Source organism: Spinacia oleracea, chromosome 1, assembly GCF_020520425.1.
Source record: "Spinacia oleracea cultivar Varoflay chromosome 1, BTI_SOV_V1, whole genome shotgun sequence".
NCBI lineage: Eukaryota > Viridiplantae > Streptophyta > Magnoliopsida > Caryophyllales > Amaranthaceae > Spinacia > Spinacia oleracea.
Genome location: NC_079487.1, coordinates 50,265,490 through 50,275,933, shown reverse-complemented (window position 1 = coordinate 50,275,933; position 10,444 = coordinate 50,265,490).

The window sequence follows — 10,444 nt, the reverse complement described above, 5'->3', positions numbered from 1 at the left end:
TGGCACGAAGCCATGGTGCCATGCGTACGATGTGCTAGAAAACACATGAGCGTTGAGCCCATGCTTGCTTGCAAGAGGCAAAAAAAAACACATAGGGTTGTTCGCGCTGGCACGAAGCCACAACCCATGCCTGTGCGCGCTTGGCTCGTCTCCGGCGCTAGCACACCGCATACAACAGGGCAGTGCGCGCCTGAGCTCCCTTGCTCGTCACATTGCTTGCTTCTACTCGACTCTCTTTTTGCCTGTTGGGCTTGCGCTCAGTGCAACGGAATCACGAGCTCCCTAGCTCGGTGTGCCGCTTGCGTAATGTTGTCTGCCCTGCCTGCCTATGTCTCGCCCGCCCACATGCACACTCACACACATAGCACGCAAGCTTCACTTGCTTGCCGCGCGCGCCCAGTTCACCTTACACACTGCCTTAGCGTCATGCGAGCAGCGAGATCCCTTGCTCGTCGCTGCACACCCGATCAACGCAGCAACACCCATGTGCGCTTTACTTGCTTGACCTTGCAGTCTTGCTTGTGTGTCCAAGTTCGTGAACATATTATAATTTATAAAACAAAAACTTATATAATTTCAAATATCATGACAAATAAATAAATCGTATAATTTCATGAATTTGAGCGAAAAATTCAAAAATTTATTAACAAATTAATTTTTGATTACAGGATTATTAGGGATTACTGTTAGGTTATGATACATATGATATTACATAAATCATGCGGAAACAACCATTAACCCAGGATTACATATTATTTACACATAATCATATAGCATAATTTAGATGCATACTCTTTGTTGCGTGCCTTCCCTAGCTGCGCCCGAACCGAACAAGAACAAGTCTTTGGGAATCCAAGTGTCGTCCCTCCGTAGATAGTCCACAGCACGTCCGGATCCGCCTTAAGATTGACCAACTAGAATCGCCCTTAAGATACTAGAATTTTCGGCACTTTTGAGCAAGATGTGTGATTGAATTTTTCTCTCAAAAACTCACTTTGAATACTTTGAAACTCGTCATAAATTGTGAACCCAGGCCACATATTTATAGGGGTATGGAAAGGGAATTGGAATCCTATTCAGATACAAATTAATTAAACTAGAATCCTACAAGAACTCTAATTAATTAATTTATCAAATAGAATTAGGAATTTAATCATTAACCGAACTCTGCATGTTTTAGGAATCGTGCATGAACACAAACACTTACGCACACACACACGGCAGCCACGATGGGCCGCCCATGCGCGTGCGTGCGAGCAGCAGCCCACGCAGCGAGGCCTACACGAGCTACAAGCCCACGTAGCTCCTGCGCGCGCTGCGCGCGCTGTGCGCGCTGCCACGGCCTGCTGGGCCTGGCCTTGCGCTGGGCCTGGCGTGGCCTTGGCTGTTCGTGTGGTGCGCTTGGCTTGCTGGGCGATGGCCTGGCTTCGTGCTGGGCCCTCGTCCGGCAGGCCTCGTCCGATGCTTATTCGTACGATACGCTTCCGATTAAATTCCCGATTCCGGAATTTATTTCCGATACGAACAATATTTAATATTTTCGATTCCGGAATTAATTTCCGTTTCGAAAAAATATTTAATATTTCCGTTTCCGGAATTATTTTCCGATTCCGATAATATTTCCGATTCAGACAATATTTCCGTTTCCGGCAATATTTCTGATTCCGGCAATATTTCTATTTCCGATAATATTTTCCGATACGTACCATGTTTCCGTTTCCGGCAACATCTACGACTTGGATAATATTTATATTTCCGATACGATCCATATTTCCGTTTCCGGCAATATCATCGTTTCCGAAGTATTCATTTCTTGCGTGTGACGATCTCAGCTCCCACTGAAACCAAGATCCGTCGATTCCGAATATTCATAGTTGGAGTATTTAATGCCATTAAATACTTGATCCGTTTACGTACTATTTGTGTGACCCTATGGGTTCAGTCAAGAGTAAGCTGTGGATTAATATCATTAATTCCACTTGAACTGAAGCGGCCTCTAGCTAGGCATTCAGCTCACTTGATCTCACTGAATTATTAACTTGTTAATTAATACTGAACCGCATTTATTAGACTTAACATAGAATGCATACTTGGACCAAGGGCATTATTTCCTTCAGTCTCCCACTTGTCCTTAGGGACAAGTGTGCATTTCCTAATTCCTTTGTCGCTCGATGCTTGCTCTTGAACATAAGGTAAGAGTTGTCATCCTTATTATGTCCAGAGGTGTTCCTCGGTTTCAGAGTTCAACTGATCAAATAAACTGATAATCATAGCCTATGATTCATCCGAGCACGGCCATGCATTTCACAGTTTCTAGCTCTCCGAGTGGCCTTGTACAACTTTTAAGCATCTCATCCCGATTTATGGGAGGACAATCCCAATCTTGTGATCTTGAGATTAGACTTCGTTTGATAGGTGATTACCTGAGCGTTGCCTTTATAGCCTCCTTTTACGGTGCGACGGTTGGTCAACGTCAAAGCAACCAGTTCTCAAACAAGTAATCTCAAATCACTCAGGTATTGAGGATTTAGTGTCTAATAATTTTAATGAAATTTACTTATGACTGATTTTCATCTCTTACAGTAAAGTTTCATAGGTCTTGTCCGATACTAGTCTTCCCAAAGTAAGTATCTATGCAAATGATTATGACATTGCCATGTCCACATAGTTCAAGAAACAGAACTACTAGTCATCTTGCATTCTAATCGTCTAACGTTTTCTATGCGTCCAATTTTATAGAAAACTCCGACTAGGGACCATTTTCAACCTTTGACATTCAAGTTCACTTGATAGACATTTCTTAGTCACAGGACTGGTCCTGACAGTCTATCTTGAATATATCGTCAAATTGAAGGGACTCATCATTTAATAAACCACAAATTAAATGGAAAAATGAATTCTTTTCATTTATTGTGAATGATTAACCAATAATGTTTTACAAAGATTTAAACTCTAAAACTTTAAAACATTAAACAGAGACATCAAAGCCATTCTCCAATATGCTTGATTCCCATAGCTGCAGTGTGCGAGTTGTGCTTCGCCTGCGGCAGAGGTTTAGTTAATGGATCTGATATGTTGTCATCAGTACCAATTTTGCTTATCTCGACTTCTTTTCTTTCAACGAACTCTCGTAGAAGGTGAAATCTACGAAGTACATGCTTGACTCTCTGGTGGTGTCTAGGCTCCTTTGCCTGTGCAATAGCTCCGTTATTATCACAATACAGGGCTATTGGTCCTTTAATGGAGGGGACTACACCGAGTTCACCTATGAACTTCCTTAGCCATATAGCTTCCTTTGTTGCTTCATGTGCAGCAATGTACGCCGCTTCAGTTGTAGAATCCGCAATGGTGCTTTGCTTAGCACTTTTCCAGCTTACTGCTCCTCCGTTGAGGCAGAAGACAAACCCAGACTGTGATCTGAAATCATCTTTGTCGGTTTGGAAACTTGCGTCTGTATAGCCTTTAACAATTAATTCATCATCTCCACCATAGACCAGGAAGTCATCTTTGTGCCTTTTCAGGTACTTCAGAATATTCTTGGCAGCAGTCCAATGCGCCTCTCCTGGGTCTGACTGGTATCTGCTCGTAGCACTGAGTGCGTACGCAACATCCGGGCGTGTACATATCATAGCATACATTATTGAACCAATCAATGATGCATATGGAATCCCATTCATTCGTCTACGCTCATCAAGTGTTTTTGGGCACTGAGTCTTGCTTAGAGTCATTCCATGAGACATGGGTAGGTAGCCTCGCTTGGAGTCCGCCATCTTGAACCTATCAAGCACCTTATTGATATAAGTGCTTTGACTAAGTCCAATCATCTTTTTAGATCTATCTCTGTAAATCTTGATGCCCAATATGTACTGTGCTTCTCCTAGATCTTTCATCGAAAAACATTTCCCAAGCCAAATCTTGACAGAGTTCAACATAGGAATGTCATTTCCGATAAGTAATATGTCGTCGACATATAATACTAGGAAAGCAATTTTGCTCCCACTGACCTTCTTGTATACACAAGATTCGTCCGCGTTCTTGATGAAACCAAAGTCACTGACTGCTTCATCAAAACGTATATTCCAGCTCCTGGATGCCTGCTTCAATCCGTAGATTGACTTCTTTAGCTTGCATACCTTTTAGCATTCTTTGGATCCTCAAAACCTTCAGGCTGTGTCATAAACACAGTTTCTGTTAAAACGCCGTTTAAGAAAGCAGTTTTGACATCCATCTGCCATATTTCGTAATCGTAATATGCAGCGATTGCTAACATTATCCGAATAGACTTTAGCATTGCAACTGGTGAAAAGGTTTCATCGTAATCCACACCGTGGACTTGCCTGTAACCTTTTACAACCAATCTAGCTTTGAAAACTTCAAGTTTCCCATCCTTGTCCTTTTTCAGTTTGAAAACCCATTTGCTTCCAATGGCTTGGTAGCCATCTGGCAAATCGACCAAATCCCATACTTGGTTTTCAGACATGGAGTCTAATTCAGATTGCATGGCTTCTTGCCATTGCTTGGAGCTAGGGCTCGTCATAGCTTGTTTGTAAGTCGCAGGTTCATCACTTTCAAGTAATAGAACGTCATAGCTCTCGTTCGTCAAAATACCTAAGTACCTTTCCGGTTGAGATCTATATCTTTGCGATCTACGCGGGGTAACATTTCTAGATTGACCATGATTCTCACCAGATTCTTCTAAAGATCTCTGAGTTTCATCCTGAATGTCATCTTGAGCATTCTCTAGAGTTTGTTGTTCGACTCGAATTTCTTCGAGGTCTACTTTTCTCCCACTTGTCATTTTGGAAATGTGATCTTTCTCCAAAAAGACACCATCTCGAGCAACAAACACCTTGTTCTCAGATGTATTGTAGAAGTAATACCCCTTTGTTTCCTTTGGATAGCCCACAAGGATACATTTGTCAGATTTTGGATGAAGTTTGTCTGAAATTAATCGTTTGACGTATACTTCACATCCCCAAATCTTATGAAAAGACACATTTGGAGGCTTTCCAAACCATAATTCGTATGGAGTCTTTTCGACAGCTTTAGACGGAGCTCTATTTATAGTGAGTGCAGCTGTATTTAGTGCATGTCCCCAAAATTCTAATGGAAGTTCGGCCTGACCCATCATTGACCTGACCATGTCTAGCAAGGTTCTGTTCCTCCGTTCCGACACACCATTCCATTGTGGTGTTCCAGGAGGAGTCAATTCTGATAGAATTCCACATTCTTTCAGATGGTCATCAAATTCATAGCTCAGATATTCACCGCCTCTATCAGACCGCAGTGCCTTAATCTTCTTGCCTAATTGATTCTCTACTTCACTCTGAAATTCCTTGAATTTGTCAAAGGATTCAGACTTATGCTTCATTAGGTAGACATAACCATACCTACTGAAGTCATCAGTGAAAGTAGCTGAAACCACCTCTAGCATTTGTACTCATTGGTCCACATACATCTGTATGGATTAAACCCAATAGTTCATTTGCTCTTTCTCCAACTTTAGAGAAAGGTTGCTTTGTCATTTTGCCAAGTAAACATGATTCGCATTTACCATAATCCTCTAAGTCAAATGGTTCTAGAATTCCTTCCTTTTGAAGTCTTTCTAAGCGTTTCAAGTTTATATGGCCTAATCGACAATGCCACAGATAGGTGAGATCTGAATCATCCTTTTTGGCCTTTTTGGTATTTATGTTATATACTTGTTTGTCGTGATCTAATAAATAAAGTCCATTGACTAATCTAGCAGATCCATAAAACATCTCTTTAAAATAAAACGAACAACTATTGTCTTTTATTAAAAAGGAAAATCCCTTAGCATCTAAGCAAGAAACTGATATGATGTTTTTAGTAAGACTTGGAACATGGAAACATTCTTCCAGTTCCAAAACTAGCCCGGAGGTCAACGACAAAAAGTAAGTTCCTACAGCTAATGCAGCAATCCGTGCTCCATTTCCCACTCGTAGGTCGACTTCTCCCTTGCTTAACTGTCTACTTCTTCTTAGTCCCTGTGGATTGGAACATAAGTGTGAGCCACAACCTGTATCTAATACCCAAGAAGTTGAATTAGCAAGTATACAGTCTATAACGAAAATACCTGAAGATGGAACGACTGTTCCATTCTTCTGATCTTCCTTTAGCTTTGGACATTCTCTTTTGTAATGGCCTATTCCATCACAATAAAGACAGCTTGATGTGGACTTGTCCTACTTTGATTTAGCATTGCCCTTGGACTTTCCACCTTTCTTGAACGGTCTCCTTCTAGCCTTGAGTAAATCTTTGGCTTCACAGTCCAGTATTATTTCAGCCTTTCTGACAAGGTGAACAAATTCTGCAACTGTTTCTTCTCTTGGTTCACTTAGGTATAGTTGCTTGAAGCGACCAAACCCACTGTGTAGTGAATTGAGCAAGATAGAGACTGCCATCCTTTCGCTTATTGGTGTTCCTAGTAGACTTAGGCGATCAAAGTATGAACGCATAAGATCCACATGGAACCTCAGTGGGACGCCTACCCTCTGTTTAGTGCGAAGGAGCTGAACATGTGTTTCTTGGACCTCCATCCTATAACACCTGTTGGGAGAACTAACCTTTAGACCAGACATTGATTCAATCAACTCATGGACGTTCAGGTCCCTGTCCTCCGTACTTCCACGACAGATATCCCTCAGATTCTTGATGAGCGTAAAAGGTTCATATGCTACAAACCTTTTAGCCCAATCATCAGGGATATTGTTCAGCATGAGACTCATAACCTTTTTGAGATCCGCATCCCAGGCGTAAAATCTCTCAGGGGTCATGTCTCTGGCATAGTAGCTTGGCATGGGATGTGACAGTACATACTCAAGTCCATTGAGTTTGACTATTTCAACTAGCTTAGCTTCCCATTCAAGAAAATTTGTCAGGTTCAGCTTGACCATAAGCTCAGAACCCATGATGATGTTTTGATTGTTGTTTGCCATATTAAAACTACAATTGAAAAGAATAAACAAATAAATAACCATTCACAGTTTCTCTTAATAAACTTAAATTCAAGCATACATGCATAATTCAATGTTTATTAAGCATTTTATTCAAGTTATGTGTTCCGGCAGGTGTGAATAAAATGATTCCAAGATCCTAAAATCATTGAAGAACTAAGCACAGTTTGTCGACTTAATCCTAGAACATCTTAGGTAAGCAAAAGCCTTTTGCTAATAGTCTAGAAACTATTCTTGGTTGATAGGTACGTCTAAGAACTTATTAGGTAAACCTATCGATTTTGCCACGACATAAAAGGACTCCTTACTTATATCGTTGAGTTTCACCAAAACTAACATGTACTCACAATTATTTGTGTACCTTGCCCCTTTAGGACCAATAAGTAACACCTCGCTGAGCGAAAACTATTACTAGATTGATGTAAAGGATATCCAAGCAAGTGTATATTTTGGCATGGCACCTTTTAACTCAATTTTTTTTTAAGTTTGGAACTTAAGGCTCTTACTATGTTGGTTAGATTTTAAGTGAACTAAAATCCTTAATCATGCAACATAATCAAGCTTTTGATCTCATGCATCTTAAGACATATTTAAAAGCAATAAATAACTTAAACATGCATAAGATAAATGTGATCTAGTATGGCCCGACTTCATCTTGAAGCTTTGACTTCAAAGTCCGTCTTGAAAATCTCCGTGGGAGGCACCATTTTCTTCAAATAGGACAAGCTATAACTAATTACAACTATTTGATGGTTCGCAGACCATATTTGAATTGAAAAATAACTTTGGTACTTTAGACCAATTACATTCAAATTAATGGTACGCAGACCATATTTTCTATCCTATTTGGGCCATACTAGTCACTTCATAACCTGCAAAACAGTACATATACAATATATACCATTCACCCATTCATTATCATGAATGGCCCACATAGCTGGTTAGTAAAACACATTATGCATCACGTAAATATTTGCAGCAATTAATCAAGGGCACCAATAATCTACCAATTATTCAGTCCTTATTAATTCTAATCAAGTTGTTTTAACCTTAAGGATTTGTAGACCTAATCAAGAGTTTATGACTAAAAAGCGCTCCCACTTAAACCAATAAATTCATAAGCTTTACTAATTTTAAACATAAAAATGTATTTCTAGTCTAACCGGAAACATACAAATTTAATTAAAATTTAAAGCTCATATAAATTTATAATTGAATCCAAAAAGTTTAATTTAATTTCAGTCGTTATTTAAATTAATTCATGATTTTAATTTTAGTAAAATAATTAGAATAAATAACATTTATTATAATTACAATATTCAAAATTAAAATCCAAGAAAAAAATTTAAATTATTAATTTTAAAATTAATTAAAATTACGTGAACTGAAATTTTCAAATTAAACATTCAAAACGATCTAATCGTAACGCAAACACCCTACGCATTGCACGCCCATGGGCCGCACGCATACAGCCATTGCTGGCCATATGCGCGCAGCCCATGCGCTCGTCGCATAGCTGCTGCTCTACCAATCGCAAGCCATCGCACGATGTGGTGCTCGCTGCGCGCGCGCCAGCGCTCGTCGCACGCGAGCCATCGCTCGCAGTGCGCGCTCGCCAGCGCTCGCTGTGCGCGCGAGCCATCGCTCGCTGGGCGCGCGACATCGCTCGCTGTGCGCGCGAGCAACGCTGGGCGCAGCGCTCGTGGCACGCGAGCTTGCGCTCGCTGCGCGCGAGGCTGCGCGCTCTTGCGCGAGGCAGTGCGCGTTGTGGCGCAGCTCGCTTGCTGCCCACACGCGACTGCCTTGGCTTGCCCTTCGCCCATGCCCATTTGTTCATAGCTCGTGGCCTACGACACAAGGCAGGGCTGCTGCCTTGTGCTCGTGCACTACGCCCTTGCTCATTGCATTCGTGCCGCACGGGCGACGAGCTCCCTTGCTCGTCGTCGCATTCCCGCACTATACAACACCCCTTAAGGGTAACACGAAGCGTCCATTGCTTTGTGCGTGCAAGTTTTATGAACGAATCGTATAAAAATTTAAAATTTATATTTAAAATTAATGACAAATTAATAAATAATATTAATTTCATAATTTTAGGGCGAAAAATCGAAAATTTATTATTCAATTGATTTCCGATTGTTATGGATTCAAGTCTAGGTCATAAAAATTTAAAATTTATCATAAATTTACAATTTTTATGGTGGTTTTTAATCATAGGTTTCTAATTAAATTATAATTAATTATGAAAATCAAATTAATTCTAAATTATTCTAATTTTCAACAAATTAATCATAATTACAAATTAGATTGCATAATTAACAAGGCTAGGCATTCAAACTTGTTAAACATATACAGTAGGTCAATCAAAAATTCAAGATTTATCAACAAGAATCGCAAATATTTAATTTAACATCTTAAATTTACGAAATTTTGCATTCGAAAAACTAAAACCTTCGAAAAGTCATAGTTAGGCTTCGAATTTGAGAATTCTGGGTTCGGCAGAAAAATAGTTTTTTTGTCAAAATTTTAGAATGCCTTTTACATGCGGAATTGACACAAAAATCACTCGATTTGGATGAGTAACGAAGAAACTGCCGAAAAACTGCGTACGTATAATTAAATAAACGCAATTTGCAATTAATTAACAATTACGAAAATTAATCACCCCTTTTAATTCTTGCAAATTTGTAATATTTAACCATGTTCATGCAATTTAGATTATGAAAATAATAAGGGGCTCGTGATACCACTGTTAGGTTATGATACATATGATATTACATAAATCATGCGGAAACAACCATTAACCCAGGATTACATATTATTTACACATAACCATATAGCATAATTTAGATGCATACTCTTTGTTGCGTGCCTTCCCTAGCTGCGCCCGAACCGAACAAGAACAAGTCTTTAGGACTCCAAGTGTCGTCCCTCCGTAGATAGTCCACAGCACGTCCGGATCCGCCTTAAGATTGACCAACTAGAATCGCCCTTAAGGTACTAGAATTTTCGGCACTTTTGAGCAAGATGTGTGATTGAATTTTTCTCTCAAAAACTCACTTTGAATACTTTGAAACTCGTCATAAATTGTGAACCCAGGCCACATATTTATAGGGGTATGGAAAGGGAATTGGAATCCTATTCAGATACAAATTAATTAAACCTAGAATCCTACAAGAACTCTAATTAATTAATTTATCAAATAGAATTAGGAATTTAATCATTAACCGAACTCTGCATGTTTTAGGAATCGTGCATGAACACAAACACTTACGCACACACACACGGCAGCCACGATGGGCCGCCCATGCGCGTGCGTGCGAGCAGCAGCCCACGCAGCGAGGCCTACGCGAGCTACAAGCCCACGTAGCTCCTGCGCGCGCTGCGCGCGCTGTGCGCGCTGCGCGCGCTGTGCGCGCTGCCACGGCCTGATGGGCCTGGCGTGGCCTTGGCTGTTCGTGTGGCGA